The 7553-nt window shown below is 41.5% G+C and overlaps 1 long non-coding RNA gene across 1 annotated transcript; it reads right to left on the bottom strand.

Moving 5' to 3' along the window:
* Positions 1 to 461: 461 nt before the first annotated feature.
* On the bottom strand, positions 462 to 7250 carry LOC114624264. The gene is made up of 2 exons (XR_003711902.1): positions 4258 to 7250; positions 462 to 4113 (listed from the first exon to the last, which is right to left on the bottom strand). It is a non-coding gene; the product is annotated as an uncharacterized LOC114624264 (long non-coding RNA).
* Between the last annotated feature and the right edge of the window lie 303 nt (positions 7251 to 7553).

Here is a 7553-nt window from a genome sequence, read left to right as displayed (position 1 = left end):
ACACACACACACACACACACACACACACACACACACACACACACACACACACGGTATTGCATGCACAAAAGTTCTCCTTCTCCATGGTAGCGTAGTATTTGGGCCTTTAAACCATGTACAAACCCTCTATTTCCCTAAACTACATTCCACCAATGTAAGGTACACAGGAGAAAAAGCACAATTTGACACCCATCTTTCCCCAATTTACTCATGGACAATCCAGGATGTTTTCACTTAGGGAGTAGAGCCTGAACAGCAGGAAAGGACCTTGTATCCCTGAGGTGCAAGAGTGTCCACCTAGGACCCACACCCAACCTTTAGAGCAGCCATCTGCATGAAAGGACCATGCAGCCCAAGGAAACAGGGAAAGCGTCGCTAACTGGAGAAGAGAAGGCAGATCAGATATTCAGTCTAGTAAGGCTCAGAGTAAACCTGTGTTTCATACACAAAGAACTACACAATGAGAGATTTAGTTTTTATTTCATAAAATCAAAGTATTCAATAGTAGGTGTGTCAACTCAATAGACAAATTAGGTATAAGCTGAAAAAGACAATGCAGTTATCAAGTTACTCTGAGTTCAACACTGAGGCTAGGCAGTGTTCCAGTGATGTCATCTCCCATATCCAGAGCCTTTTAGAACCCTCCAAGGAAAATGTGAAGGCCTCATGATAATTAAGAATCAAGCAAAGACACCGCAGGGACTTGAACCCCGTCCTGGAAACCAGGAGTGCCAACCACCAGCATCTTTTGCTTTTTTTTAAAGCTAGGGAAAGGCCAAAAAGCAAAACCTGAGAAAACAAAGCTTGTTTTCTCAGGAAAAGAAAAACCTTTACAACCCTACTGAAGAATCTGCTTCCGCTAAGATGCTAGCTTGGCCAAGTCTGTTATGTCCACCTGAAAAAGTCTTAGCAGAGAATTTTGCAATCCCACCCCAACAGCTCCCTACCTCGCTTGTCTTTCAATCAACTTCCTACATTCCCACCCAGCATTAATGTCAAACAGTACTATACCCTTGACTGGTTTGCTTAGTCTGAGTACGTGCTGCATATAAAACATCTTAGCTACTTAGCTGTGGTTTTAACGTTAAATTACAGGCAGGGGAGAAAATGGCCTTTTCTGGTGCAACCCACAGGACCTTGGCACCATGGTTACCTTGAAACCGATTAGGCATCATGACCTCAAGGATCCAGCTACTGGCTGCATCAAGGTGAGGGGTGAAGGGTCTGTGATTAGGCCAAAGGCACAGGGTGGCGATGTGGCAGAGAAATCACTTGTGGGGAGACCTTGTAACAGGATTCTGGAAAAGCTAGGGAAATATGGTTGCCCACTTTCCCCCTTTTCCCTCCCCTGCAAGCACAACTTGAGGTTTGGGCTGGTAAGGCTGCTATAAAAACAGCTTTTTTCACATTAAAACAAGCCCAGGGCCTCTCAAGTATTTGGATGCTTCAACTCCAGCAAGGTAGGGTAGTCCTCACTGCTAATCAAAACCGATCATGGTACCAATTTGGTCTCAACACTGCTCGCTCGACTCTTGCCACAGGAAGGCTCCGCTGTCCTACATTAAGCCTTCAGTGCCTTTAGTGAGGGGTACCTGAAAAATCTTAAAGAGAGGCTTAGCGCCCACCTCACCCCTCCACCCCAAGGCCAACAAACAAATGACATGCTAGCTGCTCCAGCATGAAGCTGAAGAGAATTCAACGCTAATTACCAGGAACTAGTCTTAAACAAGAAAAGGCTCGTTCACCTGTTGTCCTCATTTGTCCACTGGTGAATTCAATTCAACTGGAAGCTCCTTCTATAGTCTGAAGTACATCTGAAAGAACTAGGGCTTCCCAATCCCCACATTGAAAATGGAAATGTCTGCTTCACTTATCGATTTAAGTAAATGGGCTATTTTTCCTTACTGGGTCTGGCTTCTCTGGCCCCTTGAATAGATGTCTGCGGTTTTCAATGTTCCTGCATGTAAGAATTAAGACCAAGGGAGGGGAGAGAGACACCTACACAAGACAATGCACTAAAGACCACGGAACTGTTAAAAACATTTCCACTTGCCAGTTAAAATTTCTTCAAGAATGTTGCTTGTCTGAATTTATTTCTTGTCAGATTTTAAGTTGAATCTGGAAGAGACTAAAGGCTTCAGTGCTCCCAACCCCCCTCACCAGAAATGAACAAAAAACATTTACCTAAAGCAGCACAGCAAAGGGACTTGGCTTCAATCACAAACACGTGTTACTTAAAGCTGCAGAGCCATTTCCTCAACACTCAGCCTGTATTACTCATGGCTTTTCCTTCAACAATCACTACTCCAAACATTTGGGTAAACACAACTTTAATCACACTCCAGTCGTGTCACAATGCATTCTAACAGCAGCCGATTGGAACAGTACTGCACATATTACTTGCCAAAGAACAGACAAGACCTGAAGTCAAGACACCTGCATTCTGTGTGGTCTGTAAAAAAAAGCTAGAACAAGTAAGCCCCATCCCCCTCCTCCCTTCCCTCCAAATTCCAGGAAAAACAAACTCACTGCAAGGTCTCACTCACTCACTAGCAGAACAGAAGACAGAGGCAAGCGCTTATATACAATGTCCTGAGCAGCTCCATGAAGGATGAAATGAGGCCTCTGCAAAGGAAAACACTTTAACACCCACATGCCAGGCCCAACTCGGGGTTCAAGTGAGGTGACAAAAGGCTTACGTGGATGAGATGGTTGTAAGCATTTAAACTCAACATGCACATTTGAAATGTGGGAAAGTATCTTACCCTAGATGTTTAGCCATGGTCAAATTAGACCCCTGACTTTCTGGAAACAAAATTATGTAGTTACCTTTTACTCTGACCATCATCTCCCACCTGCCTAAGGTACTTAGTCCTTAGTTAGAGGGCCTCTATGCCAGGCCTGCCATTATTAAATGCTCATCACTGCATGAAGAATAAAATTTGTCTTTCCTGCCTGAAAGTTAAATTCAAATTCGGTCTTCTGCTCAAGTCCTGATCTTGTCCATTTAAGTGTTCGAAGACAAAGTTTCTGAAAAGATTAGAGAAGAACATTCCCCCCAAATTGCCCAACACTAACTACAGACAACAAACAAGACTTTATTTAAATAAGGAGACAGCCTTCTAAATACATACATTATCTAGTGAAGCATTTTATTTATGATTTTAATTTTATTATGATTTAATGATTTTAAGCACAAGTACATTGAGCACATTCACACCTGACTTTCAGCACATAATGAATGCTAGGTCCCTATCGTGGGGGTCTGCACAGATTCAAACGATAGATTCCTTAATTTAGTAAAGGATGTAATTAAAACAGGCACTAATCATGTACGAGGCTTTTGTGATAAAACTTATGATGCAAAAGCCTGCTACTTTACTTACTATCCCATCATGAAAGCCCAAGACTTACAATTTTTATTTAAAAGGCTGGATGGGAAAACTGCTCACAAGCCTGAACTGCCCTAAGAAGGGTTCAGGTACGTTCTAACATTCAATAACTCCCTCCACAGCTCTTATATTTTTCTTTAAAAAAGTGCTTATCCCTAACATGCAATACTGCAGATTCAAGTTAAACTTATCTGTCAACAGCAGTCTGCTGTTTCCTGCTCCGAGATGAAATGAAGCAACTCTTCTGCTTATGTAGAGAAACCTGTCTGAGGCAAACGAAAGATTGGCACACTGCACCGCCTCTCAAGCCACTTGATCCCACTCATCTCAATAAGCTCAGCTTCTTTTTACTCCAGGATTAATGTAGCATTTTCACTTCATTTTTATTCTGCTTTTGTAAAAGCAGTTTTGAGATGAATATTTGATCTTCACTGTTTTTCATCAATTCTTTACTTTTGTGGATAAAGCTTGGTAAGCCATTAACTTTTAAAGGTAGATTTCCGTAACTTTATACTGGTTGCTTTCATTTGCTTAATTTTTGCATATGCAGACTTCATCAGTAGTAACAATCTCAGGCTCATGCTCACTCCCCACGGAGACATGACATTATCTTTTCTGCCTTTACTTATCACACATTCACCAACGAGCTGTTCCCTCTGCATCTAGGTCATCATACTCTGCCAGGCTGGTTATGACTCAGATGGTGTTATCTGAAAAAGGTCTACAGAAAAAAAAAAAGGTTTCCCCTCCCTCATCAACAAAAGCCCACCCTCTAAAAGACATTCAGGCTGAACTATCACAATTCTTAAATTATAAATTACAAATAAATACAAAATATACAATGCACAAAAAAAAATAAGCATACCTTTACATCTTGTTTAGTCACAAGGAAAATCATTTCTCCTACACTAGGAAAAAGACTTGCTTATACAAAACTGAGATGGAAATCTCTTACTTGATAATATAAAAGCTATCACCAGAAGAAATCCCTTCAGGGTCATTAAAGCCACTTCCTTTGCTCTGAAGTTCCTATAGTAGTTATTAAGATACATTAAGTCACCTGAAAAAAATTTCAAAAGAGAACCACACACTACAATCTACATCCGGTAGCTTCAAAAGAATCCCCACTGTAGCTTTCACATCATTCAGTGGACCAGACCAACCCCCCCAAGCCCTACACACTTTCAAGGGAACAGACAACTGTTGAGATTGACTTTCCTTGCCCCCCCCAAAGAAGCAAAAACTGGATTGGGAGTTACTTGCCAACTTGAAAGCTGAGATTTCCTCAGTTTTTCCAAATACTTAAGTTCTCTGGTATGATTATCTGAAATCATAAACTAAACAATTACCTAACAACCCCCCACCCACCCAAACAACAGGCCACAGCCAACTAAGTTTTGCCCTCCCCTTTAATGAAAATGTTAAGTCATGGTGCTTGAAAACTTAACTTCAACATCTGGCCTAGTCAAGCTCCTGAGGTTCTCCTGAGGTGACTGTGAACCAAAGCTGCACTGTGTGCACTTCAGCGGCAACTGGGGAAACTCTTCCAAGGATAAAAGGCAGCTCCAGTCCCTGAAGGTGTCGTGCCAACAGCATAGCAGTACACGCCTTCTCTACCCCAGTGTGCCAATAGAACTATTGCATCTGTGGAAAATCTTAGAAAAAAACATTTCCCCCCACCCACTCCTGTTAAGACCATTCCCAAATATTTAAGTAAAAATGTTTAAAAGATTAGGAACTTTACAAGTCTTGTTAAGGGAGGGAGGAAAGAATAAACTGCCAGCCATCCCGCCAACGGGCAGGCTCTCCACACTCTGTGAGAGCTATCACTCATCCTCTCATTTCTAGAAACTGTAAACCTGTTGAGTTCTGCTTATCCTGATACTGGATTTCCTTTTTTTCTGGTTCCCTTGAGTCATCTGCCTTTAGGATTCTAGACAGACCTAAGGGGAAAAGAACTCAAAATATATTTTGCCCCCATCCCCCCCAAAAGCACCTTGCCCAATTACCTCCCCTACACAGTAGTGAGACTCGCAGAAGACTGCAGTAGGTCATCTGTTCACAAACTAAAAATTCTTACAAAACCGGGAGATTGTGCTGGCTCTACCATTCACTTCCTCAAATCGGTTAAGACAACTTGCCATCTACCATTCTTCTGGGCCTTGGCAGTCTGCCCTCAAAAGCTTCACACAAGATGCAAGAGGACATAACCCTGAAAAAGAAAAACCTACAACACCCGCAAAGGCCTACATTCCCAGATAAATCTCTTTTACACAGAAGCCTACAATCCCCGTTACTATTAAGGCAAAGTAAACAAAGAAGTTACCATCCAAGTTACAGAGAAAACCACCACCAGGCTGCCGACCTCACGGAATGTTACCGCACCACATGCTCTCCCTGCAGCCTTTCTTGCACACTGGCATGCTGGTCTAGGAGCTGCTATCTATTCTTTCCACAATGCCTCCTCCGCGCAGTTGACAAACCAAGCCGCCAGCTAGCTTCATCACCAACTCGCACTGGCTCCACCTTCCTGGAATCCTCTTCCCTAGCTTCACCACCACATCGTTATGGCTCCTTCTTCCTAGCCTCCTCCACCGCACCGCACTGTGTCCTGGGCTATCTTCACCATGCACTGCTGCTGCTGGCTCCTCAGTCCTTCCTAGCTTCACCAAACTGGCTTCGGGACTCCTGTCTGCCGCTCCTGTCTTCCTAGGTTCACTGAATCCACTTCTGTGTAGAACTGGGTCAGCTGCCAATGCTAGTTGTTAGGATTTTTAAAGCACCTCAGCTCAAGTCCAATGCAAAATGCTGACAATCTTGAAATTGTTATCAAAAGTCCTTGTTATCAAAATTAAGCTACAGTTAAGGCCTTTAATATTCTTCTAACTCTTCAAACGGCATTCTGCCTTAACTTTTTAACTACTTCAGTTCTAGTAGCTTTGATTACTAGTTTCACTCTTGTAAAGCGGCTGTCTACAGAATTTTAAAGTGCTCGCTCCATCAGAAATTTGAATTTACGGCTTTAAAAATAATTTCCTTCCGATTTTGAGATTTTATATCTTATCCAACCTTTTGGTCTCAATCTTATCTTCTTTGCCTATCTTGAATGCTGGCATCCAAAGTTGTCTGAACTTCCTTTTGTTTTTCTATCTTGCTTCTATCTTGTTTTCTTCGACTTCCTACCTGTGCGTTTAAATACCTTTTCTGTCTTCTAAAGATGCTTCGTCTTCTATTTTCCTATCTTCTCTACAGCTGTTCTCTTCACCTTCCTGTATTTGTCTTCTTCGTTTTCCACTTCCATTTTCTAATCTTCTTTCTCAAATACTAACCTACCACTTCTATCTTCCCTGTTTCCAACTCATGCCTTCGAACATAACATGCGCCATAACTTTTAAAACGGCCTTCACATTAACCTATTTTTTCAATCTTTTTAAACTACACCTCATTTTCAAACTATTGTCTACGACTTAATGGTTTAAAATCCCATTTAGATTCTATTTAGGTAACCTTCATTTAAATGTACATCTACAAGGCTGACCTTCATACTAGATCCTTTTAAAACTCTGTTTAATACCTCCCTTTACAAGCTTCTAAATTACTCTGGATAAAAGCTTCAGGTCAGCCTCCATCATATTGTAAATATTTTTCTTCTCTTTTCCTTTTCAAACTGTTCAAGTAAGCCTTCATATTTTCTCTTAAAATCTTAAATTATTAACGCTAAGTATTATCTCGATAAGCTATTCTATTAACTTAAGTTTAGAATTCTAATTCCTTTTTATTTCTTAATCTTTTTAAATTGAAACTTATCTGTGAATTCCTCAGGCTGAGTCTCCTGCCTCAACAGCCACCTCTGCTCTCGCTGCCTGAATGCCTGATACAGAGCCGAGAGCTCCCGTATTTATTGCGAAGGGACACGTCACTCCACCGGAACCTAGTAACCCTCCACCACCTTGGTGGAGGAAGAAAAAATAGTTCCTCAGAGAGTTAAAAATAGAGCCTGAGTTCCAAGTTTCTAGATTTTTCTTGACGGTGTATGGGCCTCTGGATTTGCTAATACACAGAAATATTTAACTTGTACCAGCAACTACAAAATAAGTTTAAATTTTCTGGTCACAAGATGAAAGACACAAAATAATAGCTATTACAAATGGGAGCTCAAAA

Source organism: Grammomys surdaster, unplaced genomic scaffold, assembly GCF_004785775.1.
Source record: "Grammomys surdaster isolate TR1022 unplaced genomic scaffold, NIH_TR_1.0 205, whole genome shotgun sequence".
Taxonomy (NCBI): Eukaryota; Metazoa; Chordata; class Mammalia; order Rodentia; family Muridae; genus Grammomys; species Grammomys surdaster.
This window is presented reverse-complemented; position numbering and strand designations above follow the sequence as displayed.